Source organism: Mus musculus, chromosome 2 (assembly GCF_000001635.26).
Source record: "Mus musculus strain C57BL/6J chromosome 2, GRCm38.p6 C57BL/6J".
Classification (NCBI taxonomy): domain Eukaryota; kingdom Metazoa; phylum Chordata; class Mammalia; order Rodentia; family Muridae; genus Mus; species Mus musculus.
In genome coordinates this window covers 27571458-27592885 of record NC_000068.7, presented here as the reverse complement: position 1 = coordinate 27592885, position 21428 = coordinate 27571458, and the positions used below count along the sequence as shown (strand labels likewise).

The 21428-nt window shown below is 49.2% G+C and overlaps 2 long non-coding RNA genes across 4 annotated transcripts; both read right to left on the bottom strand.

Annotated features, from left to right (window-relative positions):
• Positions 1–8232: 8232 nt before the first annotated feature.
• On the bottom strand, positions 8233–19692 carry Gm52506. Of its 3 annotated transcripts, XR_003953780.1 has the most exons (3): positions 19555–19692; positions 11435–11494; positions 8233–10830 (listed from the first exon to the last, which is right to left on the bottom strand). It is a non-coding gene; the product is annotated as a predicted gene, 52506 (long non-coding RNA). The 3 variants fall into 3 exon arrangements; XR_003953778.1 differs by having other exon boundaries at positions 8233–11494; XR_003953779.1 differs by having other exon boundaries at positions 8233–11490.
• On the bottom strand, positions 13989–15232 carry Gm39776. Its single transcript, XR_866072.1, has 2 exons — positions 15195–15232; positions 13989–14156 (listed from the first exon to the last, which is right to left on the bottom strand). It is a non-coding gene; the product is annotated as a predicted gene, 39776 (long non-coding RNA).
• Positions 19693–21428: the final 1736 nt, after the last annotated feature.

The following is a 21428-nucleotide window of genomic DNA, read 5'->3' as shown; positions in this document are numbered from 1 at the left end:
CTTAGCACATCTGTGTCTTAGATCCTGCCTAGAAATGGGTCCTATTATTTCACAGGTGAGAAAACCTGGGTGAGATACAGAGATCCAGCCAGGACCACAGCCTAAGCCTCAGATGTGTTATTGGTCACGTCCATCCTCCTTGGTCTGGACAAGAGCCAGACTATTCCCCCATATCCCCCACTGTCCTCCAGGGTACCATCTCTTATGGCAGACCTGCTCTGACCTTCCCAGCCTAATCGCCCAGCTCCAGCAGTCATGGATCAGGCCAAGCCCCAGGGCCTTAAGTGTAGCCACAGCAGCTTGGACCTCCCCAACCTCTTCAGAACAGGAAAGCCTGGGAAATCTGGGACTGTAAACGCGTCAGGAACCATAGTCTACAGGGTGGCCTTCCCACACCAGTCCTCCGGCTGGGGTCTGCCACTCCTAAGAGACCCTGTTGGACCATTTTCTGTTGAGTCTCTCATCTTGGGATCCCTTGACCCCATGCCTCAGAATACCAACTCAGAAAACTTCAAGTTGGCCAAGCTGCCTGGCCCAGATGGGATGGGGCAGCCCAGTCTGGATGGCCAGGCTCTTCTCAAACCTGTGCCTTGTCTGTGAACATCAGTGATGATTTCGGCCTTCTCCAAGGGCAGCTAACCCCAGCTATGGACAGGATCACAACTACCTCCAGCTCAAGGTCTGTCTTGGCCCACCTCTCAGAGCCAGCCCTGTAGGACTTCACCAGCCCCAGCCTTCCTTTGGCCCTCAGGGATTTGTGAACCTCTTGCCATGGTGCTGGTGGGATAATGCTGGCCTGGGCGCCACATTCACCTTCCTGCCATGGGGCCTTGATTGGAAACAGAAGCCTTTACAAGGTTCGGAGGTAAAGACTGTTCAGCCACAGTCAAACTCAAGGCTCTTGGCCGAGTCAGTGCCTCCCCATTGGCTACCAAAGCAGGTTCAAAGTTTCACTACTGGAACCCATCGGGGTGGAATGTGAGCCTTCTCCCATGGAACCTGCTTTTCTTAATGGGTAATCACAGACACTCAGGTTTATATGTTAAAGGAGGGTTAGGAGCATTTAATAGCTCATAAAATTTTATTATCCCAGCTAAAACCAGTGATAACTGGCCTGTGCAGTGGTTGTCCCCTCCCCCAAAGCCCCACCCCATTTATTGAAGAGCGAACATTTTCTCTGCAGAGGACGGGGGAAAAAGAGGATACATCTTCCAGAAGGGGTGTCCTGGCCCTGCCCCCTGGCAGGCTCCCTTTCCACTCCCAAGCAGACATGCAGCACTGCCTGTGCCACAACCTTGGACCCAGCTCCCTCCAAGCTACATCATGGGATCCACTAGAATCTAGTAAATGCCATATATGTCAAGATGGGCCCATATAAATATAGCGCCTACTGTGTACCACATTGGAGCCACAAGGAATGAGGACGCATGCCAGCCTGGGTATTTTTAATTTAATGTTTTATTAGCATACATTAATTATACATAATACTGAGTTTCAGCCAGATGTGATGGCACATGCCTCTAACCCCAGCACTCAGGAATCAGAGGCAGGTGGACTTCTGTAAGCTGGAGGCCAGTCAGCACAGGGAATTCTGGAACAACCAGGGCTACATAATAAGATGTTGTCTCAAATAATAGCCATCAAAAAGAGGGGCAGTAATATAGCATTTCATTTTTTAAAAAATACACTTATGGGGCAGGAGAAGATGGCTCAGCAGTTAGGAGCACTGTCTGCTTTCCCAGAGGACCCAGGTTCAATACCCACATGGCAGCTCACAACTGCCTGTCTATAACTCCTGTTCTAGGAGATCTGACACCCTCACACAGACATGCATGCACTCAAATCACCAATGCACATAAAATAAAAATAAATAATTTTAAGGGTTTGTGCTGCCTATATAGTTTTTAAATTTTATTTTTCTGTGTCTGGGCATTTTGCCCGCGTATATACACGTGTGCCACACGTGTGCCTGGTGCCAGGGAGTCAGGAGAGGGCTGGAACTGGGATTAAGAATAGCTGTGAATCACTGTGCATGCCGGAAGCTGAACTTGAGTCCTCTGCAAAGGCACTCAGTGCTCTTACCCACCGAGCCACGGTGCCTGCCAGCTCTGTAACTTCTTCATACTTACACATAACGTGGTTTTGTTTGTACTAAAAACAAAACCAAAACTGAGCTGTGTGTAGTGGCTCACACCTTTGATCCCAGCACTGGAGAGGCAGAGCCAAGCAGGTCTCTGTGAGTTCAGTCTTAGCCTGGGCATATACCACCACACGTGGCTTAAACTCAGTCTTCAAGGAGCTGGTATACCAGGCTCGAGTTCTGGACCCAGCAAATGGCCCATCAAAAGACTTCTAAGATTTGTTTTTATTTTATGTGCATTGGTGTTTCGACTACATATATGTCTGTGTGAGGGTATCAACCCCCCTGGAGTTGGAGTTATAGACAGACAGTTGTGAGCTGCCATGTGGGTGCTGGGAATTGAACCTGGCTTTGTGCATGCCAGGAGCACTCTGCCAAGCGAGCCATGCACCTGCCCCAGGTTTAACTTCCTTTCACAGTGTTGAAAATGCACTAGAACTTGACAGAGGTGGTGGCCACACCACCCTGTGCACCTACTATGCGCTACTGAATCTCATTGAACCACACACTTGGACACAGGTCATTTTGCGTGGCACAGAATGTACATTCGGACAAACATGATCCAGGAGACGCACCCAGCAGAGCCTGGCCCTTGTACACTTCGTGATGGCCAGGCATGACTGGATTTGAACTTGAGGCTCCAGAGTAAGTGGGTATCGCATATATGTGTGTTGTAGGGTGGCACCTTGGTACTCCAGGCAGTGGCTGGTGGATCCTCCCTCCAAGGCTATGGGTTAAATTCAGTCAAATTGGAGCTCATTCATTTGTAGGAGGGCAAGTTCTAAACAGCTACAGTCAGCTTGAAGTTCAAGCTCTGGGGCACGCTGGCTATGGGTATCACAGTGACTTTTCCAGGTAGTCCAACCCATGGCCTGGGGAGAGAGGGGATGTAGAGCGTCAGGAACATACTTCCCTCCAGTCACTGCCCTGCCTTTCTTAGACACGCCTGGATTTCATCCCCACCTAGAGAGGGGGAACTTGGGGCATATTGCTACCTTCCCAAAGGGGAGGTCTACACAGCCAGCAGCCACCACAGAGGCCACTGCCACATATGAGTTTGGTCCCCAGCTTTCTTTCTCAGTATTTCTCGTGCCCACTCCCAAGTTCCTGCTGACCAGCCATGTGCTGGCCTAAGCTTTTGTCCATGGGGGAAAACATTAAAAAAAAAAAAAAAAGCTGCAAAACCTTCATCTCTTGCTCCATACCTGCACAGTGAGGCTACCTGTCAGCAGCAGCCTCAGGCACCAGGGAGCAAAGCAAGGGGCAAGCCAGTCAGTCAGACAGTGACAGTAGGACACTGACCCTGAGACAGATGGGCAAGCAGGCCTGGGGGTTCTGAGCTCAGAGGAGCTGCATCAAGCTGGGCTCCTGGGCCTGCATCTCAGGCTTCCACCAGGTTTTTGGGCCCTGCAGAGGTAAGAATTCACACTTGTCTGGAGAGAAGCATGCCTCCCTGGAGTCTGAGGTTCGGACACACCATAGTGCAGACACCCTGAATGTGTGGAAGCTGTCACCCTGTTGCATCACGAGCAGAGCCCAGGGTCTGCTGGATGCCTCCTCCCATCCCCCCAAGGAAAGGTTTAGGGAGGTTTCTGTTCTGTATTTTACTGGATCTGTTTCTTGGTCCTTGGCAACACTGAGATGCCTGTGTGTAGCAAGGAGCCAGCATTCCTGGGGACATGGACAAGAGTCTGTTTGATGAAGGTCAGGTGCTGGATAGAGGCTACTTCAGTGCAGCAGGGCCATGGGAGCCGCACTCCAGCTCCTGCTCAAAATGTAAGACAGGAGTTGGTTTCATGTCATTTCAGAAGTCAATGAGCAGAGTCAGGTTAACTCTTTTTTTAAGATTTATTTTATATATGTGAGTACACTGTTGCTGTCATCAGACATACCAGAAGAGGGCATCAGAAACCATTACAGATGGTTGTGAGCCACCATGTGGTTGCTGGGAATTGAACTCAGAACCTCTGGAAGAGCAGTCAGTGCTCTTAACCGATGAGCCATCCCTCAAGCCCAGGCTAGCTCTTTTAAACTATTCTTTACTCAAAGAGCTAATATCTGAGAAGACAGCGAGATGGCTGAGCAAGTAAAAGAATCTGTGTCCAAGCTTGACCACCTGAGTTCAGTGCTTGGAACTCACACAGCAGGAGAGAACCAACTTCCACAAGTTGACTTCTTTGTTTGTTTGTTTTGTTTTGTTTTTCGAGACAAGGTTTCTCTGTGTAGCCCTGGCTGTCCTGGAACTCACTCTGTAGACCAGGCTGGCCTCAAACTCAGAGATCCGCCTGCCTCTGCCTCCCAAGTGCTGAGATTAAAGGTGTGTGCCACCACCGTCCGGCCACAAGTTGACTTCTGATCTCTACACAGACACACAGCGACAGATACAGCCCCACACAATCAATTAATCAAGAAAAAGTTTTAAAAAACAAAACTTGTCTTCCATCTTATCTTCAGTCAGCAGGCAAAGGGGATATGGGACCAGTCTGTCACTTCAGCGCTCACCCTAGACCCGTGGTCAGCCACATTTCTAAGGCCCTCCCTCTGATGGCTTTACCTCTCTCGTCCCCTGCAGTCCTTCCTTATCTTGTGGTTGTCTAGGCTCAGGGACAGCTGCTGCTTACTTTGTTGTTTTTATTGCCTGCTTGGTTGGTTGTTGGTTGCTTTGCCTTATTGTTTAATTTAAGGCAGGGTCAGTCCCACTACGTAGCTCAGGCTGGTCTTCAACTCACCCATGTAGACCTGGCTGGCTTCAAACTTACAGAGCTGGCTCGCCTCTGCCTTCCCAGTGCTAGGATTAAGGACCTGTGCTGATGCCAACCCTGTGCTGATATTCCTCCAGGGTATGTGGACTGAAAGCATTAACTCAGGATGAACTAACCATTAACCCGCATGTATACACTAAACTGAGAATCAACTCCCTCATCCGAAACAGGACTTAAGTGTGCTTTTAGGATGCAGAATATGAAAGTGAACCTCTCCACACCTCTGCCCCGGCTGAGTGGTGCTGCCCATGTGGAAACTCAAGAAACTGCAGTAGTTTGTCCCCATCTACATGGAGCAAAGGTCCCTTGCTGTCCTCCTCAATGCCACCAACTGCCCACAGCAGGATCCCCAGACCTCTTTCCTCAAAGTCCTTAGTAGCATTTAAGTGCTGAATTCTTTGATTTTTTTTTTCTGTCTCTTTTTGTCTCTTCTCACCAGAGCTCTGTTCTAGGCCCCAACTTCTTGCTGCCTGCTGGGTCCCTGTGCCACAAGTGTCTGTATGGTGACCAGATGTTGCATTGTAAACACACTTAGGCTCAGACCTGAGTGAGTCTCAATCCTGCTCTTGAGTTGCCCATACCCCGCAGGCTAACCCAAGTCCCCCACATCCCCTCCAGCCCTCACTACTCACCCATTAGAAAGCAAGGCCTAGGATGGCCCTGGACCCTCTTGGGACGGGTTCCTGTGTTGCACAAGAGCCTTGTAGGCTCCAGAATAATCCAATTTCAGAAGAGAAGAAGGAGGAAGAAGAGGGAGGAGGGAGAGAGGAGGTGACCAAAGGCTCCGCAGAGGAAGCTTCCCTCAAGACAGCCATTTCGTACTTATTTCTCCATTTTATGTTCTAAAAGATCCCCAAAACAAAGAGGTCTATTATTTTCTGCCTTGTAGATATTACAGTTATAGCATGCTATAGCTAGATGACACAGGAGGTATGGAATGCAATCAGATGTGTGGAGAGCTCTGCGAGGCAGGCTCCTTCCTTCTCCTAGCAGCTGGGCGTTGGTCGTGGTCTCCTGCCATGCTGTTCTGACCACAGGACCACCAGCACGGCTCTCCTCTGCCCCTATCTCTTAGCCCCAACATGATGGCAGGCTCTTGCGCTCACCCAACCCTCTTCCATCATGCTTAGGCACCATGCGACTTTTCATTTCCAAGTCTGGTTACCACAGATGCAGAGTGAAAAATGATCCAATAAACCCAGTAAATCCAAGCATCTCAGAGCGAAACACAATAACCTCAGCTGAGGCAGACAGTTTCAGCCAGATAGATTAGGCCAGCGTCGGTGGCCCTGGGTGACTAGGAAAGGACACTGGAAGGGTCACCCTGTTGGGGAGAGAGAGAGGGTCAGTCACTGAACGAGCCATGTTGGGGTTGAAGTAAGTGCTGGGGACTGGGCTGCGGCCACCCCTCCAATCCTGGCAAGGGCTGAGATGGGCTGTGAAGCTGTTCTGCCTTTTGTTCCAGGGTCTTGGGGGTCTGTGAAACTGTGGAACCATGAGGCCTGGCACAGGGTGTAGATAGATAGATAGATAGATAGATAGATAGATAGATAGATAGATGATAGATAGATGATAATAGATAATAGAAGATAGATAGATAGATAGATGTAGAAGATAGATGATAATAGATAATAGATAGATAATAGAAGATAGATAGATAGATGATAATAGATAGTAGAAGATAGATAGATAGATAGATAGATAGATAGATAGATAGATAGTAGAAGATAGATAGATAGATAATAGATAGATGATAATAGATAGATAATAGAAGATAGATAGATAGTAGAAGATAGATAGATGATGATAGATAATAGATAGATAATAGAAGATAGATAGATAGATAGATAGAGATAGATGATAATAAATAATAGAAGATAGATAGATAGATAGATAGATAGATAGATAGATAGATAGATAGATGAAGATAGATAGAGGATAATAGATAATAGAAGATAGATAGATAATAGATAGATAGATAGATAGATAGATAGATAGATAGATAGATAGATAGATGATAATAGATTATAGAAGATAGATGATAATAGATAATAGAAGATAGATAGATGATAAATAGATAGATAGATAGATAGATAGATAGATAGATAGATAGATAGATAGATACTTAGATACTTACAGGTTGTAGTCATGCTGAACTAGCTAGTTCAACAATAGAACTGTTGTTCTGTCTACCAATAGAAAGTCCAAGAGTCCAGCAGTTGTTCAGTTCCTGAGGCTGGATGTCTCACCTGGTCTTCAGCATACATCTGAATCCTGAAGTAGGCTCTAATACCAGTGAAGGAATGGCTTTACCAACCAGAGTAAGCAGGCAAAGAGCAAAAGCTTTCCTCCTCCATGTCCTTCTATAGGCTGCAGCAGCAAGGGTTGCCCAGATTAAAGGTGGATCTTCCTATCTCAAAAGATCTGAATTAAAGGTGTGTCTTCCCACTTCAGATGATTTAATTAAAAAAATATCCCTCACAGATGTATTCAGCCTCTTGGGATTTAGCTAATTCCAAATGTAGTCAAGTTGACAACCAAGAACAGCCATCACACCGGGATTTCGGAGAGACCCTACCCAGCCCACAGAACCTGTGTAGGCATCCACCTTACATTCATTTTAACTTCACTTTGCTTTTTTAAAGGATCATATTCAAATAACTCAAATATCATCTCTTGATTGTACACCCTTTTGGATCTGGGACATCTTGGCTGGCTGAGCCAGGGGTCTTCCACAGATATGCTCCCAGCCCTGCCCATTCCCCCATCTTCCACGCACATGGCTAGCCATAAGCTTTACAGTATGGCCTGCCAGGTCTCAAACAGGTGGTCTCCCTTGAGGCTCTGTGTATTCTCTAGAGTGTGAGTTATTACCTATCAGCAAGAAATACCATATGGTACTACCCTAAGTGGCTTCACTCCAGGGGGACATTTGGGGAATCAGAAAAGGCAGTTCTGCCTGTGTTTGCTGATGACTGACAGCCCCGTAGACAGTGGCACCCAGCTCCACCCAAGTTTCAGGTGACGGGTGAGATGCTCTGGCTATCTGAGCTAGAATTCCACCAAAAAACCCTGGGTTTCTTTTTTTTTTAACATTTATGTTTTGTCTTTTAAGGGAGCGTGTGTGTGTGTGTGTGTGTGTGTGTGTGTGTGTGTGTGTGTGTGCGCGTGCGCGCGCGCCCGTGCGTGCGTGCGTGTTATGAATATGTGCACATGAGTGCACTATTCTTGGAAACCACAAGAGGGAGTATGACCTCGTGGAGCAAAACTTATAGGCAGTTATGAACCACCCACCACCCAGTCAGATCTTGGGACAGAATTCAGAGCCTCTACAAGAGCAGCAAGTACATTTAATCACAGAGGCGTCTTTCCAGCACTACATATCCTGCAAGCTTCAGACTCATCCATTAGGAAATTGCAGAGAATCAATGGCCTGGACACACTCAGAGGGTCCTGGGCTCCTGTAGGAGGCAGGCCAGGCATTCGCATGCTGAGACCCATATGAGTTTATCACCAGAGAACCCCCCTTTTAATTCCTCCTTTCTGTTACAGTCAAGATGCTGTACTGATTTTCTCCAGAGTCTTGTGAGCTTCAAGGATGTTCTATGGTTTCCATTCAAGACACTGAGGGAGCACTCACCTGGAAGTGAGACCCTCAGCTCAACCAGAAAGCCCCCCAAATAATCACAAGGTCACAATATTCCAGGACCACGCTATATCCAGAATGTGCCTATACCTGACCCAGCTGACCTGGGTGAGCTGGGTTATGTGTCATGGTCAAAAGCCTCTAACAGGACATGACCAAGCCTGATTGAGTTGGTTGTAGAGATGGGGTCATGGTTTCCTCATCAGGACAGCAAGAACATTCTCTTGGAGAGTCCAGGGCTCCATGCTCTGTGAGGAAGATATTGCAATTAAAGGCAGCCAATCTAACTTAAGTGATAGGATGGCACCTTGAAGACTTCGTCTACTTTAGAGTCACAGCAAGGCAAGGGAGCCATGAAAAAATGGAGAGCTACTCAAACAAACAAACAAACAAAAGCAATCCACTTCACACGTGACCACAGCGGGCCTCCAGTGGCAAGAGAACGGGGATGTTGGTGACATACCTGCCTCCCTTTCCTAAGGATTCCAGCACAGCTGTGGTAGGCCCTGGGACCCTGCCCCTGGAGATGCTGGTCTTCATCAGCCTTCTCCTTTGAATTTCACGAGAAAGAAAGCTGGGGCAGGAGAGATGGCCCAGCAGTTAAGCGCACTGGCTGTTCTTAACCAAAAGACTCAGGTTCAATTTCTAGCACCCACATGGGAGCTCACAACTCTTTTTAACTCCAGTTCCAGAGAATCTGATGCCCTCACACAGACATATATGCAAGCAGAATAACAATGTACATAAATGCTGATTGGCTCTGCAGTTCCAATTCCAGTCTAAGCTCTGTGTCCCCCACCACCATCCTCCATGGGTTTAATCCTGGTGTTGGTTTATTTACAGTGTAGTAGAAATCACGGGGAGACATGGAGGAGGGCAGTGCATGCCTAACAGAGTCCTGCCTTCCAGCTAGAGTAGAAAGCCAACCCCTACAGGCTGCTTTCCCAAGCCAGAGAAAACTGGAAGTGGTCCAGGTTAGTTAGTAAGGACCCCATGTTGCACATTGGCAGCCAAACCTTTGGAAGGAGTCCCTACCCCAAGGACCCTACCCTGGGCTTTAGGACCAGTAGCCAATGCAGGCCTAGCAAAGGGCAAAGAGACAGAAGGACAGCTGGCATGAGGTCCCGTTCTGGCTTATGGCAGTATCTCAGCCAGTGATCACCTGATTATGATCTGTGCCCATTGCACAAGTAAGTAGTCCTGTGGCATTGTCCCAGGCAGAAGTTGTCCCTTTCCATGTACAGTTGAGAGTTTGTAAACATACACTCCAGATAAGCACACTCTCTGGGTCCACCCCTATCGCCTCTGATGCCAGCACCTCACCCCCTGAGCACTGTCTACCTAAACTCTGTTTCAGAGCTGTGGTCCTGAGTATGACCACAGCCACTTCCAATTCAGCGCCAAGAAGCTAAGGGACTACATTCCCCTCTTGCTGAGGATGTAGAGACATTTGCATTTTCGCTATTTTTGTTGAGATAGATCTTAATAAAAAGTTTCCCAGACCAGAGCCAGCATCATGGCTTCCACATCCCTTGCAGATGGGCCAAGTGTGACATGCGGACCAGCACAAAAACTTCTAAGGGGTGAGGATCAGAAATCCAGGATTGCCAACTCATTCTTTACCCTGGGCCATCTCATCCAGCTCCTGCCCTTGGCAGATGGGAGGGAAGGTCAGCACAGGGCTCAGCATCAGCCAATATCCCGGGACCACGGGCCTTTTATAAACCGAAATGATGAGTGACAGAGGTCTGGAGCCTTAAGAATCCCTGAGGGTAGCTATTACCCCCAGCCCCCCCAGCTAGCGTAGCTCCTCACCCACCCATCCCATGCAGAACAACTAGAGCCTAGCATCCTAGCCCTTCCAGCCAGCCAGAGTGATGGGCAATGGCTGGTGCTCCTGGCCAGCCAGCAGCTGAACTAAGTCTGAACTCTTACAGGGCAAGGGTGAAGCGCAGGGAGACATCCTGCCAGCCATTTCTCAGCCAATGGTCTCAGCTGGTGCCTCCCTTTTGTTCCCAAGGGAGAGGATGTGTGGACTCAGAAGGTGGCCGAGTAGGGGAACAGCCAGCTTGCTGCCACAGCATCTCCACTGCCCGCCGGCAAGGAGATCACTCAGGCCCTGATACGATCACCTCAGGACAGGCGGAAATTGGAGTGTCCCGGGTGCTTGATCGAGGCAGCTAGCGAGCTGAGGCCGCGGGGACATTAGAGGCTGGTGTAATGGCCTCATTCTGCTCCCCTTGCAGCTCCGTGACCTTGGGTAACTCTGAGACTGTGTGCTGCTGTAATGAAAAATCAGGAGTCAGGGAAATGGCCCTGGTGGAAGAGGGTAGGGCTGGCTGCTGAGGGTGCAGGGAGCCCTGCATCCCCCTCTCTATCAACACTGGCTGCAGACCATTTGCCCTACCACAAGCCTCTTGCAGCAGGGCCTGGCAACCCCCGAAGAGACACTCCCCTCTCCAAACTGTAATGAGAGGAGGTGGAAGACCTCATAGAGGGCATCAGAGGAAAGGAGACCTGGAGGAAAGAAGACTCACAGAAAGAACAAAAGGATACCCTGCCCAGAGCTGTGTTGAGCACACAGTGGGTGGCTGCATCCCTGGAGAACAGGCCAGCTTGGGGACCCCTTCATGGGCCTCAGTTTCCCATCCTTGGCCTCCCCCAGCAGGAACCAAGGACATCAATGGAACAAGTACTTTATGATGTTCCTCCTCAGAGTGGGCTGTTATTTGGCCCATTTGCAGAGGTCCAAGAAGGCCTCTTCCTGGCCCTGGCCAGCCCTTTCTTAAGGCTCTTTCTACAAGCAGCCTTGAATACCACCTCCCAACCTCCAAGTTTGCAAGCACCTTGTCAAGATTTTGCCCAGTCCTGTGTGATGGTGCATACCTGTGACGGTCACCTGCCAAGGTCTGGGGTAGCTAGGGGTGGGCTCAAATCCTGGGCTGTCTTGAGAAAAGAACAAGAAAGAAAAAAGGAAGGAAGGGAGGAAGGGAGGGAGGGAGGGAGGGAGGGAGGGAGGGAGGGAGGGAGGGAGGGAGGGAGGGAGGGAGGGAGACAAGTGATCCTATGCTCTTGCATATGTTCCACTCTAACCAAGCGAAGACTCTTCTGAAGTTTCCCTTTTCTTTTCTCTTCCCCTTATCACCTACTAACCAATCACATCAGACATGAGGTCAAGCTCCCACCATCCACCTGTCCCTCTCTGCCCCACCCCAAACTGCCAGGCACAATCAAATCATACCACCAGACAGGCATGGGGCAAGGCTTCCTCATGCCTCATGCCCCCCCCCCCCGAGTGTGACAGTATCAATGGTAAACCTTGGTAACATGAAACCTTGGGATGGGAGGATGAGCTTTGGGGACCCCTGTAGACCTACCTCCACACACTCCCTGGAGATCCCCCACCCCAGTAGAGATGTTCTCCTGAGTGACTGATCCTCCCTTCCTCCAAGAAATCACCTCTAATGGCTGGCCACTGCTTTGTCCTTGGCTCCCTCCCCCCTGCCTCTCTTGGAGCTCAAGAAGAGAGTCATCTTCACCACATGCTGGGACGGTCATCATGCCAACCTTTCATATCAGATCACATAGGCACAGAGACATGTATAACTTTCCTAAAGGCACACAGCTACCAGTAAACAGGGCTCAAATGCAAACTAGAATCTAGATGTTACAGAGTTCAGATCATACATCCTTGGTTTCCTAAGACTCCCTTCGGAGAGCTATGAAAAGTCCCCTTCTTCCTCTGGGGATACTGAGACAGGGGTGGGGGGATGTCTTAGGACCTCCCTTACTACACTACTCTTTGCGTCTCCCATCCATGCGAAGACCTCAAACAGCTTGATATAGTTCCCACTTCCATATGAAGGCTAGGCTAGTTCAACCTCCACCTCCAGGAAGGCAACCTGAGCCACAGTCTTTGCTTCCCTCTAGTCTGTCACTCTCCAGCACATGGCACTCACTGCAGACTGATTGCAGTTTAGAATGCCCTGCTAGATCCCTTCTGGAGCCACAGCAAGACCACCCTCCTACCCACATCAGAGAAGCGACCTGGTGCACACAGTTTAATGGGGCCTGGAGGAGAGGAACTGGGGAGATGAGACATCAGCATGAGTTACTGGCTCTGCTCTCCGAGTGCACTCTGTCAGTCTGCCACTCCGCTCCTATTTACAGATTAGAAGAGCAGGACTCTCCTAGGTACCATTAGTTTGACAAGGTCACTTTTTGTTTTTGTTTTGTTTTTTGTTTGTTTTTTGTTTTTTTGAGACAGGGTTTCTCTGTGTAGCCCTGGCTGTCCTAGAACTCACTCTGTAGACCAGGCTGGCTTCAAACTCAGAAATCCATCTGTCTCTGACTCCCAAGTGCTGGGATTAAAGGCACGTGCCACCACGGCCCGGGCAAGGTCACTTTTGAGCACAGGCAATGCAGAATGTAAATACAGGTCTTGACTACCCTACCTTGGCTTCAGTATATAGAGAGTGGGTGCTTAGCAAACAGCCCAAAGGCTTTAGATTGTTCCTACTGCCCAGAGACCATGTCCTCTACCAACCTATCCTCATAGGAACCTTCCCACTCACTACTACAGATTGAAGTAGCTTGAAGCCCACTGGGTTTTTTAATAGGCCCACACTAGTGAGTATCTCGGGCATAGTTGATAAAATGGGTCTTAGATGTTGGCATTTCTCTCCACTAAGTCTTCACTAAGTGAATCGGCTCTGAATGTTGGCATCATTGGGCTGTGCTGGGTCCCAAATGAATCAGCCTGCATGCTTCTTGCCATTGGGAACCCACATCCACCACAGAGGCAACTAACACCTTTACAGGATGAGGCGTTACACCCTCCCTGGGGAGACCTGAAGCACATTAGGGCTGAGGTCTTCAGGAGACAAAGGAAGCTTTTGTGTTGGTTAGGGCAAGCAGTCCCTAGGCACTAGCTACCACCTATTCCCAACCCAACCTACCAAGCAGCTCGTGGGTAAGAAGCCAAAGAGGGCTGGGCAAGGGGGAATGGGTCTGAGGTAGCAGTTCCTCCACTGGGAACAGATCCTTTCCAGTCCAGGCCAGGCCCAGAGGACAGGGACAGGAACCTTGTCTCTGGTCCACTTCCTGCTTTCTGTGTGCCCAGGTGAGGAGTGGACCCAAAGGCCGACTCTGTTAATGGCCAGCTCTCAAGTCATGTCATCTCTCTGAGTCTTAGCATCTCGTCTCTGCAATACCTGCCTGGAGTGGAAACTTAAAGGTTTCTTTTGTAAAGTCCGTTAGTTGTGTCATATGGTGTTTTGTTGGGACAGACACATGAAGGAGTATTTTTCTGAATCAGACGTAGATGAGAAAATGTTTTGCTAAGGCAGACATGTGAAGGAACATTTCACTGCAGGGGACACCGGTGAAAGGACACATGATGTTAAGAAGGACCCAACAGACAGTAGACAACCCTAGATGGTATTGGTACACCTTGTCAGTTTTTAATGGTCATAGTTTGTTACAACTTCACAGAAAAATGTACCCAAAAAATTCTGGTGGTGTTCTGGTGGCTTCTTGCAGACTCGGGCTGATTGGCAGAGTGATATCAGCTGATACAGACTCACGTGGTGCTCTGCTGAGGCAAAACCTGTGCAAGGACACGTGATGTTTGGAGGAGTATAAATAGGACTCAACAGACAGTGACAGTGATGGGGCTTGCATACCCAGCTTTGCAACTTTTTTTTTTTTAATGGTTTTTGGTTTTTCGAGACAGGGTTTCTCTGTGTAGCCCTGGCTGTCCTGGAACTCACTTTGTAGACCAGTCTGGCCTCGAACTCAGAAATCTGCCTGCCTCTGCCTCCCAAGTGCTGGGATTAAAGGCATGCACCACCACCACCACCCTGCTACTTTGCAACTTTTTGTTGGTCTCGAGTCTTTGCTGCGCATCACTTTGTTGAGAGAGGCACAGCAGAGAACTTCTCCTGGTGTCCCTGCTGGTTCTGGTCACTCCTGATGACTCAAGCTGATTTGGCTGAGGCCTGGCTGTTTCTGATGATACGTGTTTGCTATCCTGATACCACTGAACTGAACTGCTGGTATGTATAGCCTGACAATGCAGATTGGATTTGCTCCAAAGAATACTTTCTAAACAGGTCCAATTCCCCCATAGCTAATAACTTTTCCTTTCCACTACCTCTGGTAGGTGGTGGGCTAGAAGGGAGGTTAAAACATTTAAAAACCATTATTAAAAATAGGTTTTGAAAAAAATCAAAGCCTACACCTGCCTGTGTTAAAGGGCATGCCATGACTTTTGGAGGAGAGACAGGCAGAGCAATAGGCTCAGAGCCAACCAGCAAACCCCGAAGTAGAACTGTTGCTGGCCAACATGTGCCAGCAACGATGCACGTTTAGGACCTCAACCTTCACCAGCTATCTGCTTCTTCGCCCCAAGTCCCAGCTTAACACCTCTGGGCACTGAACATAGAGCACTCTTCCTAAACATGTGTGTGTTAGAGGGTTTTGTGTATGGTATATGTATGTAGTGCATGCATGTGAGTGCATGTGCACACATGTAGAGACCAAAACAGGACACCAGATCTCATAGTTAGGGTTTCCATTCCTGTGAAGAGACACCATGACCAAGGCAACTCCTATAAAGAACAACATTTCATTGGGGCTGGCTTACAGGTTCAGAGGTTCAGTCCATTATCATCAAAGCAGGAAGCATGGCAGCATCCAGGCAGGCATGGTGCTGGAGAAGGAGCTGAGAGTTCTACATCTTTATCCAGCTGCAGCCAAGAGATACTGTCTTATGGCTAGCTAGAAGAGTCTCAAAGCCCACCCTCAAAGTGACACACTTCCTCCAACAAGGCCACACCTGCTAGTAGTGCCACTCCCAGGGTCAAGCATATTCAAACCACCACACCAGGTATCATCCCCTGTTGCTTGCTGCCTTATTGCCTTGAGTCAGGGTCTCTCATTGAACTGGAAGTTCGCCTCCTCTGTCAGACTGATTGGCTACCAGGCTCTCAGGATCTTCTTGTCTCCTCCTCTTCCTCCTCAGTACTGGGGTTATTAGCATGCATGCACAACCATGTCCAGCTTTTTATGTGGCTGCCAGGGATTCAGATGTAGATCCTTATGCCTACAGAGCAAGCACTTTTTTCCATTGAACCATTTTCCCAACCCCATTAGAACTTTTCAGGGCTTTTTTTTGGTTGGTTGGTTTGGTTTGGTTTGGTTGGTTTTTTTTTTTTTTTTTTTTTTTTTTTTTTTGGTTTTGGGGGTTGTTTTGTTTGACAGAATCTCCTGTAGCCCAGGCTAGACTCAAATTCAATATGTATTCAAAGCTGACTTGAATCCCTCCCACCTCCATCTCTTAGGAGCTGGTATGTGCTACCATGCCTGGCTAGCATTCTAGAACTTTCCAGCTTTCTTTCTGTCTCCCAACCTGAGTTTCAATGTCTCCCTTGGTCCTGGAGGCCTGCTAAGAACCACTTTCAGCAGGTTGTTATCATTCAACCATCAGGGCCTCAAAGGCCTTGCTCGAGGTCAGTCCCAAGCAGCATCCAGCACAGCACACTGTAAGCAGCCTCCATGGGCTGTGGCCTAGCTGGCCACACATTGGCTATGTAGTTGGGTTGGCTTGTGCCAGAAAGGAGGAGAGTCCAGATCACAGGATAGACCTGGAACCCTCCAACAAATAGCACAGCTTGGCTCAGACACAGTGGGCTGGGCAGGGACCCCGAGCTTGTATGTCAGAGGGTCTGGACCGAACAGCATTGGCAGTGGCTGCAAATCTGGGAGCTGAGGCCGGGAGGATCTTTGCCCTGCTTACAGACAGCATGTGCCAAGTTCTCCCTGCCAGAGTATTTCCCAAGCAGGTCTAAGAGCAGATTGGCACCATCCAGGCTTCACGCAAGGGAAGTGGAGGGTCAGCTTTCTCAGGCTTTGCTCTTAACCCCTGCAGAGCATTTCAGCCCCAGGAGTAGAAATGGAAAGACTCGTGGATAACATTATGAAGAAACTGAGACTCAGTTTCCAAATCCAGCGGGTATTCTAGTTCTGGCAAAAAAGGAGAGCCAGCAGATTGTCACCACACACAGCCCTGAGAAATCTGAAGTCAGGCATGTCTACTCTCAGGTCCTTGTCCAGTATGGGACCTAGTATCTCCAGAGTCCCTGCCAGGGCCTCATGAGCCCCCATCCCCTGGCTGAGTGCAGTTGGTGACAAGGCCTTTTGTTGAGTTCCCATTGTTGTCATTCTGGGTGCATGAATGTCATGTCTGGTGAGATCCTGGCAGCAGTAATGGCAGCTGACTATGGGCCTATATGTATATGGAGTATTCAGCTCATGTGTGAATGCGTATGTGCGTGCGTGTGCGTGTGTATACTGTGTACAGGTGTGCTCCATGCTCTCTGGCCTGCTGAAAACAGTCCTAGGACTGTTGGGAACTTGGACTCACCAAGGCAGTGGGGACAGATCACAAGTCTTCTTCCTTGGAGTCAGTGGTGGCCATCATCTGAGGCTCACTATAGTGTAGACACACACACATACTCACACATACATGCACTCACACCTGTATACAATATACACACGCACACACACATACACACATACTGCAGGCCAGGGTATCACCACCCCTTGAATCTTGTACCCACCTTGTTCTTACTATGTAAAGCACTTTATCCCATCAGGCTCTTGGTAAAAATTTGAAGATATAACCCTAATCTGAGTGCACAGCTGCTGGGCATTCCTATCTATTCAAGAAGCTAAGACAAGAGGCTTGCTTGAGCCCAGGAGTTGGATACCAACCTAGACAGAGACCCCAAGGAGGAGGGAAGGGAGGGAGGGAGGAAGGGAGGGAGGAAGGGAGGGAGGGAGGGAGGAAGGGAGGGAGGAAGGGAGGGAGGAAGGGAGGGAGGGAGGGAGGGAGAACATAAGCTAGCATTTATGTGGAGCACCTGCCTGCAGAAGCTGGAGCCTGATCTACATCATGCCCAGCACTGCAGAAACAAGCAGATCTAAGTGTGACCCTTATATGAACCTTATGACAAAGATCCTCAGATCTGTGCACGGCCAGCACATCATTCAGAGGGGGACAGAGCTTCCATCACCTGTACCCCAAGACCATATCCTCCTCAAAACTCACCCCCTTACAGGCCACTCTCTGAGGAACCAACCCCAGTCTGTAGAGAGAATTTTGGTTTCTTTAAAAATCCAGTTATCTTATGTGATTATGTTTACATTTTAATCCCAGGCGTGGGATACGGGGCTGCTTTAGATCATCCGCAGCCGCTGACTGTGATTCGTCTTGTGCTTTAGGAGGGGTGTGATTTTTGCCGGTTGCAGATTGTTATGTTTGGAATTCTGGGGACTCCTGAGAGGGTATAAATGTGAGAGAGCCCCAGAAAGATCTGTTGTGGCTGCTGCTGGTTCCTGCTGTTGCATTTGCAGCTTTTGCTGCAAATTGCTGGATTGCTGGATTGCTGGATTGCTGGATTGCTGGATTGCTGGATTGCTGGATTGCTGGTTGGAAATATCCTGACTACAAAGATTGGATTTGCCCCAAGGAACTCAACTCCATAATCATCAAGAAATAGTCTAAAGAGATCTCTGCCCCTTTCCCCTCTAACCTTCTTTCTCTCCTACCCAGTATTGAGGGGTTAGAAGGGATTAGTGTGGAATATGGGTGGAGAAGGGTGGGGGAAAAAAGAACCCAATAAAGTAGCACAAAAAAGCACACCTGCCCCAGCCCCATGTGGAGCCGACCATAGGAAGCGAACACATCTGATCATCCTCAACTTCCATGCTGGACTCTCAGCCTGAAGTGCATCCCAAATCGGAAAATTCCAGAGACCCTCAGTCAGCCCTGTGGTGGCTCCCACTGCCAGCTTCGTCCAGCAAATTTTCTTCATAGTGGGCAGCATCACACACCTCTCTAAACAAATGCCAGCTCCTAGCGTGCCTGTTTTCTTTCCCCTCTGGTTCTCTGGTGACACTACATCAAGGAAAGAGTACCACCGAGTTACACGTGGCCTTGGGATACCTCCCAGGGACTGAAAAGAGAGAGCCATTGTCCCGCTTTGACCCGAGGACAGTGTTGAGGAGGTGTCCTAAAGTCATCTGAGTGTCTACCTGTCACCAGCTCCACTGTGTGTTACTAAGCTGACAACTCCATGTTGAACTCAGACAAGGAGATTGAACTTTCTACTTCTTCCATGGGCTCCAAGGTAGTGATAGAACTTGGCAAACTCACAAGCAGAGAACACAGATTCTAACATAAGGGTCATGTCACACAGCAAATCAAGCTAGGAGTGGATGGAGCTGGGGGAGGCCAGACCCTGAGGATGGATACCAGAGCTGGGAGCCCAGAGAGTCAGAGAGTGAGCTGGTAGGGCTAGTGAACATCTGGAGAGACTTCAGGGAGTGCTGAATGCAAAGGCTGTAGTGTAGGAATGAGTTAACATGGTCTGACAGATCGAGCCCCAGAGGGGAGCTATTACCAGAGGGTTACCCAGGATGGTGTCTCAGGACTAGAGAGTGATGGGGCCAGCTAAAGACGGGACAGATGAGAGTCAACAAAAGATGATCATCCAGGCGACCTCTGGCCTCCCAACCTGCTCTCCTCTCTGCTCTAGCCATACAGCTTCCCGTTGATCGCCTCCCATAACTGGTGCTCAGGACCATTCCTTGCACTTTGCTTTGATGCTTCACCCTGATCGACATTCCAGGTGAAGCCGGAGTCGGACCCTGGTGGTGCAGGACAGGGGGCTTTCCCCAACTCAGGCTATGTAGTTCCTTTGCCAGTGGCCCATTCATTAGCAGGAAGAGGGTGGGCTCCTCTGACCAAGCTTTCAGACCCCTTGTCTACCTAGGCACATACCTTCCCATGCGCACACATTAATATCACTGGTGGAACATCCGTCACACTCCTAGTGCGTCACACAGGTATTCCTAAACCTTTCCTCCTTGGCCCTCAGAGGCCCGCCAGCCATTTATACCCATCACTCAGGGGAAAATAATGTCATTTCTGTTAGACTCACCCTCTCCACAGAAGTGCTGTAACCATGCAGAGATGACATTGCGGGCAGCTCAGCTTGTGTGAGTGATGTAATCTCGGGGCGTTGCCTAGCAACCCCAACAACGTTTGGGAGACTCTGATTCTTGAGTGGGGTAAAGTCACATTTACACAGCTCAGTTAATCAGCTTCCTGGCAACTCTGCCAAGATGATCTCATTTTATTCATGATTATTTTATGTGAAACGCGCTTTTAGCTCTAAGAGAACACAAAGATTTAATTCAACACCCGCTATTGCTCTATGTTTCCAGGGTGTCGTTAACACGGCGTCCATGCAGATAACCATGGCAACACATGGGTAATTAGTGTATATGACGGAGGTATTAATACAGAGCCGGCAGGCTCCCAATCAGCCCGATTACCACGTGTCATTACTGCAGTAATTACCTGCACTAACACGCAAATTGAACTAAATGGTCAATTGAAGTAAAGTGAATGGCTTTTTATTCTAGTCCCTAAATAATGTGTCTGCTTGGCTGAGTAGCTCAAGGTAAATAAGACTCTTAAATTGATGGCCTCGCCACCACCCCTTCCTGGGTGGGAGATCTAGACTCTGAGGGTCCCCAAGGGTCCTCACAGTTTTGGCAGGAGGTGATGTGCCCCTCCCCACCTCCACTGTCCATGAAGAGCGCTGGTCCTCATTAACCTACACTATCCTGCAGGGGTATCTCAGCCACCCCCAGGGGAGGGCATGGAACTTTCCAGAATGAGGGTGGAGGGCAAAAGCCAATGGCCTTGCTCCCGGGGATGTTTCCTTGCTCCCCTCGGGTAGGTGGGGCAGAAGTGAATCTCTGGCTTCCTGTTACAGGATGTTGGGGGGGGGGGGAAGGGTCAAAGGTCAGCCTGCCTTTATTAACAGAGCGTTTCTGAAATTCCATAAACTTAGAAGATCTTCAAACAGGAAGTCACACTGGGCCTCTCAGAGAAGCACGCACATTCCAAGTCTGAACGCTGATCCCTTCAGAGGAGACAGCGGAGAGGGGGTGGGGATGTCAGCCTGGGCCCTGGTGGGGAGACAATGAAGTCAACCTTGTCCTTCTTGAGATGCAGAGGCAGTGTCTGAACATGGCAGTTTAATGCAAAGCATGGAACCCTGTGGTCTCCTTCAATGGGCCTGTCCCTGAGACCACCTTCAGGGATGGCCTCTAGGCCTGGGTTGAAGGACACCTTGAAGGCAAAGAAAGGTACAGGGCTCTGCGGGACCCTGCCTAAGCCGAACAGGGAGGATGGGGGCCGGCGTGGAGCAGAAGACGTAAGAGGAATGAGGTCTCCGTCAGGGGAGAATAGCAAGTAGGGTGCTCACAAGTCTAAGATTAGAAATCCGACCACAGACTCCAGCCCAGCCTTGTTGCTCCCCAGGGTTGCAGTGTGGCTGTCCTGTAGGGGAAGGTGCCATTTCCCTACAAAACATAGTAAGACCCTCAACTCTCAGGGTGAAGATCCATCTGCCAGAATTGAGGTGACAGAAGACAGAAAGTGAAAGTCACTCCATTGCCAAGGGGGTCTGCTGCCAATGTACAATCCTCATGGCCCCAGTACAAGTCATGCTACACTCACAGGTTAGTGACACCCTAAGGATTACAAGGGTACTGACATCAGTGCCATCCTTCCCACAAGCCATGAACAGAACACCTCCTAAGAGTGGTAGGGGACAGCAGTCTACAGGCTCCAAGTTAAGGAGCAGTTGTGGCTGGACCTAGGACACTCTTACCATCATGGGGCCTGTGACCAGAGAGATATACAGCACAGGCTTATGAAAGAAGAGAACAGAAAACCAGGAGCTCTGGTTCTGCCTGTGATATCTGGGAACAGGCAGTCTGAGTGGGTAGCCATGTAGAA